Raw genomic sequence first — 23,018 nt, 5'->3', positions numbered from 1 at the left:
TTTTTTATTTTAAACTGTAGCAGTACAGCTTTAAAATAGCCCCTATAATAGGAATTCACCAGTGTAATTTATACTTGGGTGAGGATACTAATTATCCAATTTAGATTTCCATGACAACCCTCTTACTTTTGTCCCCAGGTAGAAGAGACCGTTTAAAGTGCCAGTACACAACCAAAACAACCTTAAAATGTTCCAGTACGGTCATTTATGTATACCTAAATATTTTTAAAATAAATGACACAATAAGAGAAATATACAAGATCAAAGCAAACTTTAAACATGTACAATAAAACACTTAAAATAATGAGTCCCTAAGTTGCAATGGCATGCTTTTTGAAACACTTTATGGCACAATAGCAGCTAGACACTGTGGTGATAAGTTTCAGAGAAATACTTCACAGAGAGAGATCTGATATATAGTCATTATATACTGACTAATTTAGACCCTGTGTTCTTCTTAAAGTATGGTTTAACTTTAGAGGACTTTAAAAATATGATTTTGCTGCTTCTTTCCTTGGAAGAGAGTATAGATAATAAAATATATATTTTTAAAATTTGTATATGGATGGATATATTTAATACAGAATATATTATAATCAAGATGTGCACATTACCTGGGGTTTGACCCAATGTCCACTGAAGTCCAGTGGAAGGACTCCCATTAATTTGAATGGGCATTTGTTCCCTTAAAGAAATGCCTGGCCTTGAGTTTGTAACCATATGCTTTAGACCCTTCTCCTGAGCAGGGAGCTCTCTTTTATTTATGAAGCACCTAGCACAGTTTTACTAATAAGCAATTTAAAACACACATCTCTGAGACAACATAGTGCATCCATTCTTGAAAGGATTATTTTGGGTACAGTACTGTAGAACTTCTGTGTTTCCCTTCATGCAATACGGAAATCTGAGAAAAGTTGTGTAAGTGTTAGCAGCATTGCAAATGTGCTGTGCAAAACATCCGTTAAACAACTGCAATCAATCGGAAATGACAGTTCAATTGCCTAGTACAAATTTTACTCATTTTCTCAGAACTGTTGGTACCTTAAAAGAAGACTAAGGACTGAGTAACATTTCCAAAGCATTTGACTATTTCATGGTTAACTGGGTTGAGTCATTCGGGGGAAACTGTAGACAGTAGACAGAATTGTTGATAAAATAATCCACAGTACCTGCAGCTGGTTTAGCCTTGCACAGAGCTTCTTTGTTCAAAGCCACTTGCTGGTCTGCACTGTGTGAAGCTTTAATGATAAATGGAGTAAATCCTTCATGTGTTTTACTTGATTTTGAAGTACAGTCACTGCTTTTACTATTAAAATGTTAGTTCTCATGTGCATTAGGTTAAGGATCATATGGATTAGTAGATATTGCTAGCAATGGACTGTACGGCTTTAGGATTATTTTTCTATAAGAAGTGTAACATGAAACCATTTTCTAGAGTCTTTATTTGGAAATCTGTATGGTTTTCCAATATTTGCTGTCACTATCCACATGTGAAACTATACACATAACTGTTGGCAAAATAACCCAACTTGACAAATTGCCCTTGGATTTAAAAAGTAATAGGGAACTGGATTTTCTTACTCAGTACTGACCTGGAACATTGAAATTCCACTTCTCCTAGCAGGACTGGATATATTTTGTTTGGTTTTTTAACCAGGATTTTAAAAAGGAATTTAGTGTTGTTCAATGCAAATCCCTTGCAAGACTGGTGTAATTTTAAAATATTAGGACTATAAAATCAGAGCTGATATAAATAAACTCAGATTTGATATTAAAGTCTACTAAGGAATAATTAGATAAATACGTACATTTTCAAATATGTATATGTTATTTGAGGCATTTTTAGAATGGTTATGAAAGGAGGCATTTAATTGGTGGGTGAGGATTCCACCTATGTGTTACCAATATAACCACTCAGGCTGAGCCTATTTTAAACCAATCACTGAAAGTCCCATTACAGATACTTTACAGAGTATTGGCACCAGCAAAACTCCCATAGAATCATCAATATACATGTTTCTTCATAATTTTCCCCATGGTCTAAGGACTCTGTTCTGTGAACTACTGAGAGTACAGTGGGAGTTGGAGATGTTCTTTGTTTTGCAGTATCAGGCTCTGAACTATTATATTAGGAGATAAAGGGCTGAGACCTGCAGTCCTTACAAAAGTGGAACTTCCGTTGACTACAATAGGTGTTTTGCCTAAAGAAGGACCGAAGGCTTTGTGTTTCATGAAAGGAACTGAAAATATAGCTGACATGCCTACAGCCTCACTAGTTCTAAATAGATGAAAGGGAAGAAAAATAATGGATTGTCCTGAATCCATGTGCGGACCATGAATATTTTGAATAATTGACTTACCTAAAAAAGATAAGAAACTTCTAAAGACTTCAAAAGAAACATCTAATATGTCTCTAACATGGAAGGAAATCTTTTGTATTTAAAAGCTATTGTAAATTTTGTAAAGGTTTTACTTTATATTGAGAAAGGCAATGCTTATTAATATATTTTTGAAATAATAAAAGGTTTCTGGTTTATTTAGTTACCATTTTATAAAGCAAGAATAAACTTCAAGAAGTTTAGTTATACACATATATACTGGCTAGTTAAAGATGGTTCAGTGCATGTGGCTGAAATACACCTGTGTCATGCAGTAATCAGGTATAACTGTTGATATTGATTATTGGATAAATCAAACCAACCTTCATATTGGTTATTGCATAAAGAGAAATCAATCTCTGAACCTTTCTTTCTGTCTTGCTATACCTAATAGGTTGAGGAATATATCAAATGAGAACTAATTTTAAATAGTATGTATAATATATTGTAAATATTTACTATGTATAAACAAATTGTTTGGAAAATGCTGGTGAAATATTTATAAATTATTTGATCAACTGCAGTTGTTCACACTGGGCTCTAATCTGCTCCCACAGAAGTCAATGGTAAATCTTCAACTGACCTCAGGGAACAGCAGACTTGGCTCCTCTGTTAAAAAGCAGCCTATCCTTTAGGTAGGGGGTGTGTGTGTGTGCGTGCGTGTGTAAACACTTTTAAGGCTCAGAGCAATAGGACTGAATTTCTATATTTCTGCCCATACAGGTTCTTTTAGCAGTGGAAAACAATATGTAATAAAGAATATTTAATATTTTTATTTACAGGATATTAAAAACAAACAAACACAAAGATGTCATTAGGTTACTTTAGAGTATTTTATGGTTAACCTGGTTATGAGAGGATGCACATGAATAATGAGAAAATACAAAAATCATAGCTGAATCTATTTAACTATTATAAAAGATATACTAGTATGCCAAAAAAGTGAGCTGAACTATTTTAGCAAATTTGCAGACTAAACAAGTCTCCTCTTAACAAATGAAAAATCTGTCCATTCTTTTGTATGCAAATGATAAATTCCATGTCTGATATCTAAATGTACTGAAATATTTCTGTATTTTACAATATGGAGTAAAATTCGGTTTTGTTATCACTGGGAAGCCTACACATCCTGCTGTTTTATCTGATTTTATTTCATGATTGTATGGGCAATGTTCAATTATTCATGTTTTAGAGAATATAGTTATAGCACTGGCATTCTTTGCTCTCTAATGTACCTTATATCAGGAAGAAAGAAAAATAATTTGGCAAAGATTCAACTAAAATTAAACAAATTAAGTAGGAGTTTGGTTCTTATGAGATGCTAACAAAACCCCTGGCGGTAGATTGCTGCAGAACTCACATTTCAGTGGAATTTAAGAAAACTCACATACAGAATTGATCATATTTCAAAGTAATGTGACTTATAATTTATCACGACTGGTGAATAAAGCACTTGTCCTTATCAGAGCTGCAGAACCAAAATGTATTTTGAATCAAAGACACAGATTGGTATTGTTGTCTCTTTTCCCATACACACTGTGACACATACATGCTGGTGTCAAGCTCCGCTCCCATGGCTTCCAGAACTGATGCCAGCTCCCACAACAAGAACTGGATGGGAAGCTTTTCCTGTCCTAAATCAGAACGAAAAATCACAAAAAAGTTCATGTACCAACAGTCCCCCCAAAATTTAGTCCCAGTCAGTTGAAACTTTCATTTTGATTTTGACCCTTTTTAAAAAACCTATACATTAACTTAAATTTTGAAACAAACAGTTGTTTTGAACCAAAATACAGATTTAAAAAAAAAAAAAAAAAAAAGTCAAAACAGGACATTTCAAAATGTCAGATTTTTTTCAAAATGGGAAACTCATCAAAAATGACCGTTTTCGATGACAAGTTTCAGTTAAGACAAATGAGCTTTTTTGACAGAAAAACATTTAATCACATAATTCCTAACCAGGTCTACCCACAGCCCACTTTAAATGGCACTTATTGCAAAGACTGTATTTCTGCCCTGAGCCCAATGGGATTAGTAGGCAAGAATGTCATCATCTGCTGCTTGCCCCTTCCCTCCCACACAAATCCTGGGAGTCAGAAAGCATCCTCCATGTGGCTCAAGGCAAGGGAGATGCACAGGCGGGCAAGATCTACATAGGGAGGGGTCTCACAGTTCACAGATACTAGAGACACAATCTTTTGTCAATCTTATTTAAACAAATTCCCGCTGGTGTAACAGACAGTATAGCTGGCCAAGAAGCTTGAAATGATGTGGGTTTCAGGCAGAGTAAATCTTGCCATCCTACCAGTAATGTGCATAATGACTGAGTAAGGAATACAGGTTTTGAGAAGAATTTTTCCTTTTATCACATGTTTGGAATTCATCGTCTGAACAACTTACATTAATAAACCAGTGAGTTGCCATTAGGTTTCTGTGTGATGGAGATAAATTTAGGTCTAATATGAGTGATTTGCTTTGCTAGATATAGTTGAATTAGTTGTGTTTTCTCCTAAACTTGCACAACTCTCCAGAGATCTCTAGAGCAATATGGCTGTAATGCAGAGCAGAATTTGTTCCTTGGTTTTTAAGGAAGTATCAGTTGTGTAGCACTAGCAAGTATGAGCCATTCTTCTATACTTCACAGAAACCTGCTTTTTCTCATTGCCAAAGCCTGCATTTACAGAGGCTGTAAACTTTGCAATTCCTGCTTCACAAGCTGAATTTCAGTGTTAATTTGGAAATATATTCACCATTACTTTACAAATACCAATTTTTAAAGATTTTGAAACTACATTGTTATGAAAATGAGGGCTCAGAAAGCAGAACAAACCAAATTCATGCCTGGAATTAATGGAGTCACATGAAGGATGAGTTTTTGGCCCACTGTTTCCAGTCATGTATGTGCTAATTTGTTCTTGTTCAAGGTAAAGGACTAGGTACACTAAAGCTGTTGCATCACTCAGGGATCATTATCTCAAGTGCCTGGCATTTTTCATTGGAACAGAGCGGTTCCTGGAGCCAGACTAAGGTGGTGAGTGCTGAAAGTTCCATATCAATTACAGATACATCATGGGACCTTATAACCTGTTCAGAATGGGCAGAAGGGTGTGGAGACACCAAAGAAATACATGCGTGATTTGTAAAATACTGAACTGATGCTTCTACCTTTGACTTGCTATGACCTTGGGCATTAGCTTATGGAATAAGACAATTTAGCAGCTGGTACGGACTTTGGGCCCAGTATTATCCTCTGATACATCCTGTGGAGGCTAAGGAAGTGGTGTATGAATATTGGAGGACAGAAATAGGGCCGTTGCTTCATTGCGAGGGACAATGTTCATTTTAAGAAACATTGAGCCAAATGTATTCTTTGTGAAACTCCACTGAAATAACAGAATCCTAGAAATGTAGGCCTGGAAGGGACCTGAGAAGTCATCAAGTCCAGCCCCTTGCACTAAGGTAGGACCAAGCAAATCTATACCGTTCCTGACAGGTGTTTGTCTAACCTGTACTTAAAAATCTCCAATTATGTGGTTTCCACAACCTCCCTTGGAAGCCTATTCCAGAGGTTAACTATCCTGTCAGTTAGCAAGCTTTTCCTAATATTTTTCCTAATAGCTTAATAAAACCTTAATCTTACTTGCTGCAGATTAAACCCCTTACTTCTTGTCCTACCGTCAGAGGACATGCAGAGCAATTGATCACATTCCTTTTTATAACAGCCGTTAACATATTTGGAGGACTGTTATCAGGTTCCTCCTCAGTCTACTTTTCTGAAGAGTAAATGTGTCCAGGTTTTTTAACCTTTCCTCATAGGTCAGGTTTTCTAAATAGTTCAATATTTTTGTTGCTCTCTTTGGACTCTCTCAGTTTGTCCACATCTTTCCTAAAGTGTGGTGCCCAGAATTGGACACAGTACTCCTGCCGACGCTTCATCAGTGCTGAGTAGAATGGGACAATTACCTCTTGTGTCTTACTTATGACACTTCTGTTAATACACCCCAGAATATTAGCCTTTTTTGCAACTGCTTCACTGCTGTTGACTCATATTCAATTTGTGATCCACTATAACCCCCAGATCCTTTCAGCAATTCTAACAGCTACCCCATTATTCCCCATTTTGTAGTTATTAATTTGATTTTTTCCTTTTAAATGATGTACTTTACACTTGTCTTTACTGAGTTTCAGTAAATTGATTGATTTCAGACCAATTCTCTGATGTGTCAGGGTTATTTTGAATTCTCATTCTTTCCTCCAAAGTATTTGCAACCCCTCCAGCTTAGTGTCATTCACAAATTTTATAAGTGTATTTGCCAACTCCATTATTCAAGTCATTAATGAAAATATTGAATAGTATTGGACCAAGGACTGACCTCTGCGGGACCCCCTTAGATATGCTCTCCCAAAGAACCACTGGTAAGTACTCTTTGAATATGGTGTTTCAACCAGTTATGCACCCATTTTATAGTAATTTCATCTAGACCACATTAACCTAGATTAATAAGGATTCCATTCTCCGGGGCTTGCATCTTTCCTGAGTACTAATTTCATTAAATTAATTCAGAGAAAATGGAAATGGAAGTTATTCAAGATTTTTAATTCAGTACCATTACTGGACCAGTACGATTTAGACACTACATGTTACTTTTATAACATGATCGTCTCTGATCATAGCCTGTAATTATTTTTCCACTATATTATATGCTGGATCAAATTCAGAAATACTTGCTTATGTTTTTATATCTGTTTATATTGGTATAAATTTGGATCGAGTGTAAAGGAACCCTCCCAGTGGGCAGAGGTAGCACAAAAAGATCCATTTTCACCTCAGTAATAAAACATAAAACCCCTCAGTAAGGGAAAAATATTAAATGAAATAAATTATGGAAATTTAGTAATAACATTGCTTAGCTCACTTAATTGTATAAATCAAAATAGCTGATTGCAGCTTTTCACCAATAAAATAATGTGTTGTGGTTGTTTTGTTTTATTGTGGGTGGGATCAGCTGGTTGAAACCTTGGCATGAGCAAGTGGTTCATAATGACATATCTTAAATAAAACTGAACAAAGCCACTCTTTCAAGCAGTGTTTCTGCACTGCAGCAGAGCACCAGACTGAACTGAAATGGTGAGAGTCTGAGCTGGTGTAATCTGCAAGTCAATTGGTCTAATAAATAAAAATATTACCTCAGTTATAAAATCCCACCATCACTGTCATGTTTTCATTGATTAGTTCATTTTCATTTACCCAACAGAGAGACAGTTTTGCACCAAGAAGTGACATGTTTTGAATACCATTCACTGCCCTTCAAAGCGGAGTTACTAATTATAGTAACTTCTCTTAATTCAGCAGTACTTTAACAGCAGTGTGTGACTAGCCTGACTTCGTGCAGCAGTTAGCTCTACACATTATATCTTGACTGGGAAGAGTTAGGAAAATTCTTGGGGGGCAACTGTTTGCTGTTTGTTTGTTTTAAGCTTACATGAGACATAAATGTCCCGATTCAACAAAGTAGTTAAGCCCACTCCTGGTTGCACTGACTTTAATGAGACTTTTCCTCTGTTTAAAATTAAGCACATGCTTTGTAGGATCAGGCTATTGTGCTCAGCACATTGCAGGATTGAGCCCTTATACAGCTGTTACACCTCTGCTGACTTCATTCAGCCTGATCCTGCCCTCATGAAGTTAGTGGGAGATTTGCCATTGACGTCAGTGGCGTCAACATCGAATCCTCAATAAGCACAGATTTTAGCTAGGCAGGGTTGCTCAGGGCTGATGTGAGGGGGATTTAGCTGATCTTAAGAGTCCTTTAAAGGCAGCTTAACACCTGCTCCTACTGAACTCATAAGTGAACTTCCATTGCCATTCCTGGAAGTAGGGTTTGGGCTTAATATGTTGTGCTGTATATGCTGAATTTCTATAATGTTTTAAAAGCAAAAATCATTCTCTTACAGGACTTTTTAAATTAGTGTCTATTAATAAGTGTGTAGGCACAAACTGTATGGTTTTGTTTGATAGTTTCTTGTGTTCTGGGTCACTTGGGGATTGGACCTGTGGAGCTTGTTGTGCAGGTTGTGCACTTGAAAAAGCAGGACACAATGGCAGTCCTAATTTTTAGGAAGCACAAAGAGTTCGAGCCAGTGCCAGAGCTTCATCCCCAAAATTAGTGGGGAGGCAGCAGGGGTAGAATTTCTTACTCCTTATAGCCAAGATTCAGAGAAGAATAGCTTAAAGGTGAGCACTGGCTTCTGTGGTCTTTCTGAACAGGGATGGTTTACTGAATCAGGGTATAAGGTGCCATTTAACCCTTACTGTTTACTGAAGGAATTTACTGAAATTGTGTACACATGTTAAAAATCAATAAAGGCAAAAGTTACGTTAATATTTTAAAATCTTGCATTGTTAACATTGTAACTAATTATTGATTTTTGTAAATTGGTTCAGATATCTTTGAGAAAATCTGTATATTGCTATTCATCTTCCCAGTACCAATCAATAGGTATTATTGCACTTCTGCAATTTTAAAGAATTACAGGGCTGTAAAATCAGTTTCAGTCATGAAATTCCCAGGACCATCATCATAAATCAAGTACATTGAATTTGGAACTTTTCTTTAAGAACAGAATACATACATACTTCAGCCACTGCCACTTAATTAAAATTCAGAGGGGGTTTTTTGTTTGTTTTTTGTTTTGGGTTTTTAAGGTCAGAACTGCTTTCTGCTTTTCTTTGGTGACATATATGACACTATATTACAAACTTAGACACTCTTAAGAGACATAAATTTAAACTGGTGTGGGGGTTTGAGAAAGTTAATCTGATGAGCAGGTTTGAGATCTTTTGTTTTGAAGTTTTTTGTTTTGTTTTGTTATTGTTTATGAAAAAAAAAGCTTAATTTTTCAGGGAGAATTTAGTCAGTGAAAAATAAAAACAAGGAAGAAGTTAGGAATACCAGAACTTCATAAGGTAGAGCAGAACTGATTATACAAATAGCCTCTGAAAAAAAGATTCCTACTGATATACTGAAATGGGTGAAATAAATCTCCCTTATAATGTAACCCCATGGGCCTATACTGTTTGTATATTAACAGGGAAAATATACATAATATAGAGCTGCTAAATAGGAGTCTGATTTTTGCTAGTCAAGAGCAGACACACTCTTAAGATCGTGAGGGAAGCAATTGGATTATTGTGCATAAAATTGTTGTATAGAGGAACAATTCCACTGACAATCCTTTTTCTTAACAGGCTCACTACTTGAGCCCAAATCAGAACCTTTATCCCTTCCCTCACCCCATGCTGACTCTAACTCATTATCAAGTTCTCTGCCTTTCTCCACAACTAATGTGGCTGGAGTTAAAAAGCAAAGGTACTGTAACATCCTAAGATTCAGCACTTCAGTGTGTAACATCTTCCTCAAGTTCTTAAGTTCTTGTTCTCTCAGCAACAGATCGTAGTCTTGCACCCTCATCGGAAAGTGCTCTATGCAATATCCTGTAGTCTTCTACCGATGGGACTATCACTCAAGACAAGAGGGTAAATCATTCATTTCTTAGTATCTTTGCAAAAACTGCTAATGAAAAGGCCAGTTAGTGGCCCTTGATACTCATTTTTTGTTCCTTGAGGATACCAGTCCAAGTCATTTCACACAGGTCACCAGAAGATAATGACTTTCAGTCACTATTGACCATGTGTCAGTACTAACAATCCCAAACCGAGCAGCAGATTCAAATATTTTAAAAAGAAAAATGTAAAGTGTTTCTTTCTGACTCAATCCATGCTCCCACACAGACCAAAAAAATGGCATTCCTAATGAGATCATTTCATTTTGAACCTTACATTATGGTGTCAGCCGTTTCCTTTGTTCCTACACTCAGAGCTATTCCAGTCTCCTTACCAGGTGAGCTTTGGAACAGATTTTCTTTTAAGGTTCACTTTCATCACCAGTTGAATGGGCAAGCAGCTGTTTTAAGATCATTATGGGGAAGGGAACCTATTAGGCAAGCAGTGGAAACTGGCAATCTTGCACAGATTGGTACGCCAAAGTTCGATTCATACAAACAGCCTTCTGCAGCTCAAATTTAAATGTCATCTCTGAGTTGTACTGCAAACTATCCCGACTGGGATTACACCTGTTCTCTTATGTCACTTAGGGCTCAGTCCTGTAGTCTTCAGTCATGCAACAGTCACAGTCTTGTGAGTTATACCTGAGTAAGGACTGTACATTGGGGCACTTAGCTTGATTTTTGCATTTATAAAAATGTGCATTATGCTGCCACACCCAGCCCACCTACGTCCCCTCCCCATGCATTCCCGTTTGCTCAATAACATGCACAAAGATCTTCCCGGATCTTTCTGACGTATAAATGTTGAAGTATTATCCTGTGGCTAAAGCATAGAACTGGCAATCAGGAGAGCTGGGTTCTGTTCCCATTTCTGTGACACACTATCTACACATCCCTCAATCTCTCTGTCCCATTTGTAAAATGGGGTTAATAATACTTCCCTATCAGGGGTGTTCTGAGTCTTAAGACCAGATCCAATCCCCACTGCCATCAATGGGAGTCTTTCTAACTGATAGTTAATGTTTGTAAAATACTTTGAGATTCTCAGAGAGATGAAGATAAACATGCAAAATATGATTTTTTTTTCTTTTCTGCCTGGGTGAGTTACTATGCTCTGCAAAAGCATAATCTTCCTACTCCCACCTGTTTCCATAAAACATATTGTGATCATTCATCTGAAGGGTGCTGTAAATTGTATTGTAATGCTACATTTATTTTTAAGTAGGGACATATCTAAAGGTTAAGGAAGTAGTTAGCTTATAGATTGTTGTTGTTATTATTGGTAAATGCCAAAATCTGATATAATTGGGGATATAACTGAAGGCACAAAATCAAATTAAAGTTTTCATGCATAATAATGAACAAAATATTGCAGTCAGTCAGGAAAGTGAACAAGCACTTGAATGTCATCTTCCAGTCACTCTTTATGGATTTTCTATTTGTGATGAAAATGAGTAACATTATATTCATTACTTACTGTATCAGTTACTTTGGTTGATGAGTTTTTAAGGCAAATTATCTGCAGGTAGGATTTCATATTTTTGCCCTTAATTAACAGAAATAATACATTACCTTAGAGTTTAGAGATGGCAACTGGCCTGGCAGCCATTTTAGGAATATGAGAAGTGTCATGCTATAGAACATGGCAAAAAGTAATCTAAGTACACAGATACTATTAGGAAATAGCCCATCACCATTCTATTATTTTATGTAGCTGCTCTAAAATAAACACTCAATTGTGTGCTACTCAGTTTCAGCATTTAAAAAGGAAATATTCAGCAAGAGCACTCTGTGAATAGCTTTGTCATCAGTATGTGAAAACATTTGTTTAGTAGAAATCCACAATACTGCACTATTTTTTTGTGGATTCTTCTTTTTTAAACTCTGAATCTACATTAATCATCAATATTTTTCCTTAATATTTCCCCCATTATTTCATCAGTGCTTCACATTTCTTTCTTTCCCTTCAATCTTTGGCTAGGGATTTAAGAATTGATTTTGTGGGCTGCTGACTAAATATAACCTTCACTGGAATCAATGGCTCAGCATCTCATTCTCTTAGGGTATGTCTGTACTATGGCACAGCTACGGCACTGCTTCTGTGCCACTGTAGCGCCATAGTGTAGATGCTTCCTACATCAACAAAAGAGTTTTTCTGTTAATCTAAGTAATCCACCTCTCTGAGAGATGTTAGCTAGGATGATGGAAGAATTCTAGACCTACCCACATTTACATTGGGTTAAGTCAACCTAACTATGGAGTTCAGGGTGCAAAATTTGTCCCAACCCTAAGCAATGTAGCTAGAGTAATCTAAGTTTTAGGTGCTGACCAGGTCTCAGACCCTTATGAATGGAGTATTTGCCATGAGTTCAACTGATGTAATGTATGTAATGTATTTTAAAGAACCCTTATTGAGGGCGCAGTAACAAACCATCCCGATGTGCAGAAAGAATAGCAAATATGGTAGGCACCTACCTTGGCTTAATGAAGTCTTTGGTTAGCTTAAACACAAAAAAGAAGTTTACAAGAAGTGGAAGCTTGGTCAGATGACTAGGGAGGATTATAAAAATACTGCTCGAGCATGCAGGAATTAAATCAGGAAGGCCAAAGCGCAATTGGAGTTGCAGCTAGCAAGGGACGTGAAAGGGAACAAGAAGGGTTTCTACAGGTTTGTTACCAACAAGAGGAAGATTAGGGAGAGTGTGGGCCCCTTACAGAATGGGGGAGGCAACCTAGTGACAGAGGATGTGGAGAAAGCTGAGGTACTCAATGCCTTTTTTGCCTCTGTGTTCACAGACAAGGTCAGCTCCCAGACTACTGCACTGGGCGGCACAGAATGGGGAGGAGGTGAACATCCTGCAGTGCTGAAGGAACAGATTCAGTACTATTTAGAAAGATTGGACATACACAAGTCTATAGGGCCAGATGCAATGCACCCAAGGGTGCTGAGGGAGTTGGCTGATGTGATTTCAGAGCCATTGGCTATTATCTTTGAAAGCTCGTGGCAATTGGGGGAGGTCCTTGATGACTGGAAAAAAGCAAATTTAGTGCCCATCTTCAAGAAAGGGAGGAAAGAGGATCCAGGGAACTACAGACTGGTCAGCCTGACCTCAATCCCTGGAAAAGTCATGGAGCAGGTCCTCAAGGAATCCATTTTAAGGCACTTGGAAGAGAGGAAGGTGATCAGGAATAGTCAACATGGATTCACCGGGCAAGTCATGCCTGACCAACCTGATTGTTTTCTATGAAGAGGTGACTGGCTCTATGGATGTGGGGAAAGCGATGGACGTGATATACCTTGACTTTAGCAAAGCTTTTGATACAGTCTCCCATGGTATTCTTATCAGCAAGTTAAAGTATGGGTTGGATGAATGGACTATAAAATGGATAGAGAGCTGGCTAGATCATTGGGCTCAACAGGTAGTGATCAATGGTTCCATGTCTACCTGGCAGCCAGTCACAAGCGGAGTGCCCCAGGGGTCGGTCCTGGGGCCGGTTTTGTTCAACATCTTCATTAATGATCTGGAGGATGCGGTAGATTGCACCCTCAGCAAGTTTGCAGATGACACTAAGCTAGGGGAAGTGGTAGATACCCTGGAAGGTAGGGATAGGATATAGAGTGACCTAGACGAATTGGAGAATTGGGTCAAAAGAAATCTGATGAGGTTCAACAAGGAAAAGTGCAGAGTCCTGCACTTAGGACGGAAGAATCCCATGCACAGCTACAGAGTGGGGACCGACGAGCTAGGCAGCAGTTCTGCAGAAAAGGACCTGGGGGTTACAGTGGATAAGAAGCTGGATATGAGTCAGCAGTGTGCCCTGGTTGCCAAGAAGGCTAATACCATATTGGGCTGCATTAGTAGGAGCATTACCAGCAGATCGCGGGAAGTGATTATTCCCCTCTATTTGGCATTGGTGAGGCCGCATTTGGAGTATTGTGTCCAGTTTTGGGCCCCCCACTACAAAAAGGATGTGGAGAAGTTGGAGAGAGTTCAGCAGAGGGCAACAAAAATGATTAGGGGGCTGGAGAACAAGACGTATGAGGAGAGGCTGAGGGAACTAGGCTTGTTTAGTCTGCAAAAGAGAAGAAGAATGAGGGGGGATTTGATAGCAACCTTTAACTACCTGAAAGGGGGTTCCAGGGAGAATGGAGCTAGGCTGTTCTCAATGGTAATAAATGACAGAACAAGGAGCAATGGTTTCAAGTTGCAGTGGGGGAGGTCTAGGTTGGACATTAGGAAAAAGTTTTTCATGAGGAGGGTGGTGAAGCACTGGAATGGATTACCTAGGGAGGTGGTGGAATCTCCATCTTTAGAGGTTTTTAAGCTGCAGCTTGACAACGCTCTGGCTGGGATGATTTAGCTGAGGTTAGTCCTGCTTTGAGCCTGGGGATTGGACTAGATGACCTCCTGAGGTCCCTTCAAACTCTAATATTCTATGATTCTATGAATGCAGAGGCGAAGCAAACTCACCTCCCTTGGGCTTAAATCACAGTTGGATTTAATCGGCACAGAACTGCTGTGTATCTGAGTACATACATTTTATCTAGCTTCCTGTCATTTTATTTTTCTGGTGTGTAACATTCCATGTAACATTCCCACCAAGACAGAAATTCTGAAAGACATGATTCTGAAATTTCAGAAATTCTGAAAGACAGGTTACAAAATGCAGCTTGTCTGTCAAATGTGTTAATGAATTAGGGTGACCAGATAGCAAGTGTGAAAAATCGGGATGGGGTGGGGGGTAATAGGCACCTATGTAAGAAAAATATAGCCCTGAATATCAGGACTGTCCCTATAAAATCAGGACATCTGGTGACCCTAGAACGAATGTACAAAGCTTGCTGTTCAGTATGTTTTCCAGTAGTTCAAGCAGGATGCTGCTGATCACTGTCACTCTTGAAGGCGTTGCAGGATTAGGATCCTAATTATTACAAATAACAAGCTTTCTTAACTTTTACTGGACTAAGCAAGATATCACCTAGAACCTCATGGTCGTCCCCACCCATACCTACTGAGCATGTATGATTAGTACAGCTGTCTCCTACACTTACATCAGAAGAAAACACAAAAGCTCTGAGGCATCTTCTGCTGGAAAATGCCTGTGCAGATTTCTACAAGCTGTGTTAAAGACAGATATCTCAAGGATTCAGCATTGCAAGCAATATTTTCCAGCTCTATTATATGTTATCAGACAGCAATACTACAGTCACTCAAACCTGTTGAGGTGATGGATTGACAGTGACAGCTCTCATATTTGCTTTGATCAGCTTGCCTGTGGTGTCAGCTTGAGATCAGAGGAAATAGGCTGAAAATAGGCAGGATGCTATTGTCAGGAAAGTGAAATTGATCTGTCATTCACTGAACAATTTAGATACAATTTACCAAACAAGAGAAGTGTGTATAGGGTGGATCAGAACGTGGTGGTGATAATTGTGAAAGCAGATTAGCTCTTGAAGGGCTGCTTGAGCTGTTGAAAAGACAGATAGACATAGATTGCCACATCTATTATCATCAACTCTCTTTTCTGCTGGCAAGTCCTTTGACTTTTTGCACATCACAGGATAGTTAAGTTTAATTAATGGAGAAATACTTTTTACAGAGAGAAATTAGTTGATTTGAAATATTTCTTGTTTCTATTTTGCTAATTCTTTGATTCCCTGAGGCAGCCTCAGTTGTTTGTCTATATGATTGGAACTGTAGCTGAGTTCCAAAATCCTGATAAATTATCTCCAATTACTAAAGTGCTTCTTTCTTAATTGGTGTAAGCAATATTGAATCAAAATAAATTGTCTGCAAGAATAATCAATATTACCAATACAGCTAATATTACTAATCTTAATAATCACGTTCAGTTGACTTTATTTCTTAGAGGTTATTACTGTCAGCTGTGGTTCTGAGAAGCTCTTTTGCAAGTATTGTATTTCAGTGATGGGACCAAAGTTTCAGTCCCAGCCTTCCACTTTTGCATGTCCAGGTGCTTGCACCCACTATATTGGGTATGCATCTGTTTTGATTACTAAAGGGTCATTGGCATGTAGAGATCAGACAGAATTCAACAGAACACAGTTAAGGGACAGCTCCCTACAGTGTTTCGTTCATGGTATAAAATAACACATTTGCATCACATTGCATGCTTCGTGCTTGGAAACATGTTTTTTTTATCTGATCAGATGCTCCTAGTTGGGTATGTTTCATAACATCAGATAATAGAATACAGGGTGAGTGATCATGCTTCCAACAAAGAATGCCCACTTAATCAAAATCTCTTAACATGAGTAACAAGTTTTTGTTGTCCTTTAAAAACATTTGTGTGAATTCATTGCTCATGAGAATGAGGCTGTCATCACTCCGGACACAGTGTAGGTAGGTGCTGGGAGTGCCTTAGCCTTGAAATGAAAAATCCCTGCTAATCTAGTCCTGGGCGTCACTTCTGATCTTGCCAAACTGTGTGCTGGTTTTGTGATATTGACAGAAGAATGAGGTCTCCAAACCTGTTTCCCTTTGACACCCAGAAGTTGAATCTAGATCTTCTCAAATAGAGACGCGAGTGCACTGAGAACACACCACGCCGCCTATTGACATCCTTGTGCTCCAGCCACGTAATGGGGATAGGGCAAATGGCATTTAGGAGATCAGTGTGCTAACCTTTTATCTCTGGAGACTGACATTCACAATCGGGAATTAGGTCACAGGTGAAAAAGACTGTTTGGAACATCCAAATACCTGTTTATGGGCCTTACAAAGTAACCACGCTGTTTGGCACTGGAAGCAGTGTCCACTAAAGAAAGGCCCAGGATTAGAGCAGGAGGTGTGTTGCAAGTGAGGTCTAAAGTGCATCAGCAGAGCTGTGTAGGGAAACTTGGACATTTTCTTCCTTCACTGTCTCTGCTTCATTCCATTGCTGTAGGTCACTCACTTTAATGACAGCATTTAAAAAGATTCTGTGCAGAATGATAGAGGCCTTTCTTATGCTGAGGCATAGCACTGATAAGCCTTGAAAATGCTAAATGAAAGGAGGGGATGCGCAAGCAGCTGGACATCACAGGCTTTGCACAGATGTGTTTCAAAAAAAGTGAAAAAGGAATCAAATTCCTCTTCCAAGATGACTGGGATTAGTCAGTGATTTACTGTGAATCTGTCTAGAGAGCCAAATAACTACTGTGCAGGAAAGTAATTAAATAGTAATTGCAAAGGAAGCAATGATAACTACAAGATGATATCCTGTTAAATAAACTATTTCCTCTGAGTGCGCAGTTTTCAAATTTAGCTAAACCAGGTGCTCTGATTTCATGCTTAACAACTGATACAAATACTTGTTTTGCATGTCTAAGTGCTCATTTATGTGCCCAAATGTGAGATTTTTGGTATCCACATTTTGAAAACTAAGCTCTGTGGTTCTGATTTTGGTCTTGCTTACACTGGTTTTGCAGTAGCACAAATCTAATCATACAGCTGATGGTAGTGGAACTTCTCTGGGTTTACACTAGTGTATATAAGTGAGATCAGTGTCATTTAAAATAGCGGAAACTGGCAAGTGTACAGGATCGTCTGAAAAGCCTCACATGGAGTACAGCCCTGTAGCTATTCCATGGTTAGTGGTAAGGATACTGACTTACTCCTGATCTGCCCAGCATCCATCTGCTCAGACTGGAGGTGCTGAGCAGAGGAGGTGACCACAAAATTTTAAATAAAATAAATATTGATAACATTACTATTTCATGCAGAATTCAGAAAGTTCTATGGGGCATCACTGTGGAGACTCTTTTGGGATGAACATGTTTATTTTCAGTTACATTCAGGGCTTGTCTACACTTACCTCAGAGATTCGGCAGCAGTCGACCGGAGTTACGCAAACTACTCAAAAACTTGCGTAACTCCCGTCGACTTCTGTGCTTCTGTTCTGCGCTCCATCTTCAATGCACTGCACCGTTCCTGTCGACGCAGCGCTCTGCCACTTCAGGAGGTGGTCTTAATACGTCGATTTCTGGATCGACTGAGCGGGTCTTCACTGACCGCTCAGTTGATCCAGATAAGTCGATCTGACGGCAGCGAATTTGCTGCCGTCAGTGTAGACATAGCCTCAGATGCTAAGAGCTTACTAACATCAGTTGTTTCAAGATCAGGACTCCATGTGAGGAGTGTGGGGGTTGCAATGCATAAAACCAGCAGTTAATAGTACAAGGGGTCAAACCCATCCCACAGCTGGTAACCTTGATAAACATGGATAAGGGAGGAGATGGTTGGGGGGGCCCCACCTCCCTAAAAATAATTCTGTTGAGCCAAAATTACTTCAGAAGTTGTGGACAATATACTCTGTGGATGTTGATTAAATAAGATGTGTAGTAATAGATCATCTGAATAGCACTGTATCGCAGACTAGACCGATATGACAATATTTTTTCCTTTCGATTAGCTGGAGAACTAGGAGCCTGAGTTTGAGTGAAAGATAACCTGACCTTTATTCTCCCGCCACCCAAAAGGGAAAAGTACATGTACATCTCCAGGATGAATTACATATTTATTATGTTATTTTGAAGGGTGTATGGTACTAATTGAATGATGATACTTGTAAAAATTTCGAGGCACATGTGCTAAATGATTTTTTATTCTATGGAGAGCAAGAGCTCTTCTGAACTCTTTGACCTAAAGATATTTTGAGAATGGTGCTATCTTGCTTTTAATAGAAAGGGCGGTAAACAGGGTGGCAGGGCCCTTCGATTGACCCACCCTATTTGCAGTTGCTAGAGGAACCTTGCATAACCCTGCTGAGTGAATTCTGCTTACTCATTGCGGCTGGAAGGCCTGTGACCTCTATCAGGAATATGAATGCTGTTCTCTAGACAGAGCAAATTAGGGTCTGCAGCGGTGATGTCTATGCACGGAGATCCTTGCAGCAGACAGTCTTGGGCAGTATTACTTTGTGGTAGTGTTTCAAAACTACCAGTAAAGCCAAAGGACAAGTAGATGATAAGACTGAGCTATTTATGGACTGTGTATGCTCAATTTAGAGCACCGAGGGAACTCCACCTGCTCACAGAGATCCCATCTCATCCAGAGATGGGGCTGGATTGTGTCCTGGCCTAATGTGTATGTGCAAGGCAGTTAAGGCAGGAAGGCCCCCTGACCTTCTCTGTACTACTGTGATTGTAACCCCAGGCACGGAAGGGTGAGCTGGGGCTACATGCCAGATGTTCCCTGCATGAGCAAATGGACAAAGCCAGGACTCAGTGTCCCCTGACATGCAGGCCAGTGTGGCTGAATGATGGCAGGGGAAATACGCTATTGTAGATTATGCCTTGTGCCAGAGGGGAGCACAGATGAATTGTGCTTTAGTGGGGTGTACCTGGGAAGCAAGGTCTCTTGGGGTTACTACTCGGGCAACCCATCTTATATAACACCCTTTACTCAGGGCTTTGCCTAAAACTAGTTCATGGCTAGCATGAAGTTTTTGAGTTGAGTAAAAGAGAGAGATTGTGCTTGAGACTTACCAGAGTAGTTCAGTTGCATAGCACAACACATTAGAGTAACAGAATGAGAAAGGATTTATATAATCTTATTTACTGGACAGTAGGCTTAATGTATAACAAAATAGACAAATATCAGTGTGAAATAATTTGACCTTAAATCCATTTAGCTGGAGAGATAAAAACCTAGTTTTAAGCAAAGCTAGTAGGAAACCTGCCCCCCTTTGAAGAAATCAAATGGAACCTAAGCTGTACCAATGCAGAATTAGGAATGGAAATAGTCTTCTAAAACTCTGATTTTTCTTCTCCCACATACATGTGCTATACAAACAGAGAATCATCCATTGTTTATTTCTATCTCCCCTCCATTAAGATTGATCAGTGCAGATTAAATTTCATGCTAACCTCCCCTAAGCAATTAGCGCTAGGGCATAGTTTGGATCTCTCGTATATAGGCTGAAATTGTGATTGCTCTGAATGTACAATATGCAACGATAGCAAAAAAATATTTACCATAATTTTTCGTAGTATCCAAGTAATCTGGTAAATTAGTTACTCAAACAAGAAAAGTATAAGAGTGGATAATACCAGAGAGGAAATGAGGGCCGCAATGCACAAGCACTCAGGAAATGGGAAACTGAATGGTTAGACGTAGTGTAGGTATATTGGGTAGAAGGTAAACCATGGCATGGGCCAAAAGAGAGAGACTGGGGGAATTCCCAGGAGGAATTAAAGGGACAAGAGGTCAGTTATTCTACATTTTAAATGAGTGTAGTGTTCATAAAAGTTATGGACTGATTGCACTGGAAACTGAAGATGTCTGCAGTGCTTATCCGCAGAGCAGTTTCATACATGCAATCAGCTGTGCATATTTTCCCATAATTTCATGCCAGTGTGTCTCGGCCTACCTCTGGAAGAGCCATTTCTAAGGATGAAATGGTAATTCATTCTCCACTGCGCATTCAGTGCTTGGTCTCTCTACTGAGGCTGTCAAGAATGTGCCTAATAGTGCCAGTTATGATACTGAGTTTTTTTTGTTTTTTTTTAATTTGAACAATCACTCACTAAGAATGGATTGAAGTCCAGCAATTCCTTACATGTAGGCCACAGCTAATTAGGTCTCATAGGCCATATAATGAGACTTTAGGCCACCACTTCTCTTGACAAGAATATAATTTATGATCTGCAGAAGGAAGGCTCCATATCTTTGTGCATCTCCTGAGTTGCCCAGCCCTTTAAAGCTTAATTCCTTTAACTACATGGAACTTGAAACACTATTTCCTGGGACAGAGTAATGAGTTTTGAAATGGAACACAAGTTTCTTCTGGGGAAGAATGGATGAAGTTTGTCAGCAGGTTACATCCTAAAGCAAGCAATGGGAGATTTGGGGAAAAAATATTCTTCTTTCGTGGAGAACTGAGGATAGAATCCAAAGTCAAAGAGGAAAAGCTGGCAGCTGTGTATAGTATTAAAATAGGCTAGGTGAGTAGTCTTTTGTTACTCAAGCTTTCCTTAGGGGCTCTCTGCAGGTCTTTCATGCATGTTGATTTCTGCTTTTATCTCATTGTTTCTTTGAATTTTCCTGTTGCCTCTGAATGGTGCAGCTGATGTGTGAATGGTGCATCCTTAAACCATCTTTGCTATCAGGCACAGTACAGTCCATAGTGCAGCTGTAGTATTCCTCTTAATGATCCTGCAAAGAGTGAATGTCTGTGCTACATCTCCTCCTGAGATTTTCTTAAAGAAACATGGCATGAGGAATGGGTTAGAAAAGGTTGTATATTTAACGCACCTTCTAACAGTGTAATGGGATAATGTGTTGTTGGAAACTATCATACTTATTCTGATCATTATTATCCTAGGAGGAAGGGGAGATGGGCAGAAGCTATGAAGGAAGAGCCTTTTAGGAAACTATTAATAAATGAACAGTGTAAAATTATATCAGAAGGTGGTGACCCTTGTGAAGCTCTCTTGAATATGTAGAGGCTATGCTGTAGCCAGTTTATATCTGTACCATTTGTTATTGTTGTTTTAACTATTGACATTCACCGCAGTAGGAGCACATTGGGTGCACAGGAAACCCAGATAGTATGCGATAAGAACTCATGAGGCCAGATTTTCTGGTAGCAAAGTGAGCTATTCTTCTGGCAAGTATCTTTCTGTATCTGTGTTGCTACTGCGAGTGGATAATAACTTTGGCCCGTATCTTTTACCTGCTGTGGGAACGGTGCTGCAGAGAAAACCTATTAGGGATCTGCAGTGGGGGATACTGTCCTGTTCTCCACAAGGCCACCTTTCTGTCTGCCAAATAGGCATATGACCCATAGGCCAGGAAAGAAAATTAGGCAGGTTAGCAGTGGGGAGGAGCTGGACTCAGTAACATGTTCCCTGTCAATATTGTGGTAGATCAGCATGCAAAATCAACAGAGATAATGCTGCCTGAAGCAGAAATTAAAAGGAACCTGTTATCTGGATTTTAACCATGTTACAAGTAGATTGCAGGGTTATATTTTACATAACGTATGTCAAGTATATCAATACAATGCTTGAGTGTATTGTAATTCACAAGTATAAGTCTTAAAATAAGCTTCTGCATCTTTAGTCCATCTGTGCTGTCAGTCACAATACAGCCCTGTACTGTACTTACAATACAGTAAGAGACTGTGTGTGATTCTGCTAGATGGAATCAGAACTGTATGTCCTAAGGACTATATACAGCTAACCAGGTAATGGAGATTCTTCTTTGGCCCAAATAAGGGCCTCTGCTTTTGGAGAAGCAGGGTCTGATTTCTATCCACATTATTATCACTGTGATTTTACGAGTGGCTATGTTCTACAATGTAATGACAACCATGAAGTTTCTAGAGGTGTGTCTGCACTGCAATAAAATACCCTCTGGCTGGCCCATGCCAGCTGACTTGGGCTTGGACTGCAGGACTGTAAAACAGCAGTGTAGACATTGGGCTTGGGCTGGAGCCCAGGCTCTGCAACCCTGTGATGGGGGAGGGTCCCTGACCCACAGCTCCAGCCTGAGCCCTGTGAGTGGGTCACCTGACATGGGCCAGCCGTGTGTATTTTATTGAAGTGTAGACATAACCCCGGTGGCCACAGATTAGTTATATTGGTTTCTGATGCTTGTGGATGAGCTTTGTCTAAAAACTGAGGGAGCATGTAATGAACCGGCTATTGAGTATGTGTATCTCCTACCCTCTGCTGAATAGAATCGGAGCTCTTCAGCTGTTTGTCATAAGTACTAAAATGTGCAAGTGTTTAGAGTCTATGCTTTTGGAGCAGGAGTAGGAATTCTACCATAATAAAGTTCTCAGGTAGCATTTGTTTTGCTACACTAACTTGTTACACTACTGGATGTTACTATTGAAAAATATGCAGCATTCTTTAACAAGCAGGATGTTGTTTCCTGGGTTTTTTTAAAGCTTATTGGTCTCATTCTGTCCTCTGTTACTTAGTATTTCTACTAGTATAACTGACAGTAGAATCTGACTCGTAAGCTTTTACTTTATAAGTAAACCAAACGTAAAATAGGACATATTATATATTTACAATTGCTATCTTATGAGTAACCTTTAGATTTCAAGTTCACATTTTCG

General features: G+C 39.0%; 1 protein-coding gene across 10 annotated transcripts in view; it reads left to right on the top strand.

The window, feature by feature from the left end:
- MBNL1 (muscleblind like splicing regulator 1) overlaps nt 1–23,018 on the top strand; it is a 288,655-nt gene that overhangs the window by 207,156 nt on the left and 58,481 nt on the right. Inside the window, exon 1 of one of the 10 annotated variants that reach the window (XM_067550892.1) lies at nt 22,127–22,136. The exons of the other annotated variants lie outside the window; for them this stretch is intronic. The gene's annotated coding sequence lies outside the window, so the exon portion shown is untranslated. Of the gene's footprint in view, nt 1–22,126; nt 22,137–23,018 lie in introns of those variants that run through there. 10 annotated transcript variants of the gene reach the window in all.

The sequence above is a fragment of the Emydura macquarii genome, unplaced genomic scaffold (assembly GCF_026122565.2).
Source record: "Emydura macquarii macquarii isolate MOO-44397 ecotype Brisbane River unplaced genomic scaffold, CSIRO-AGI_Emac_v2 contig_18, whole genome shotgun sequence".
Classification (NCBI taxonomy): domain Eukaryota; kingdom Metazoa; phylum Chordata; order Testudines; family Chelidae; genus Emydura; species Emydura macquarii.
Note: the sequence above shows the minus strand (reverse complement) of the source record. Positions and strands in the feature narration are given on the sequence as shown.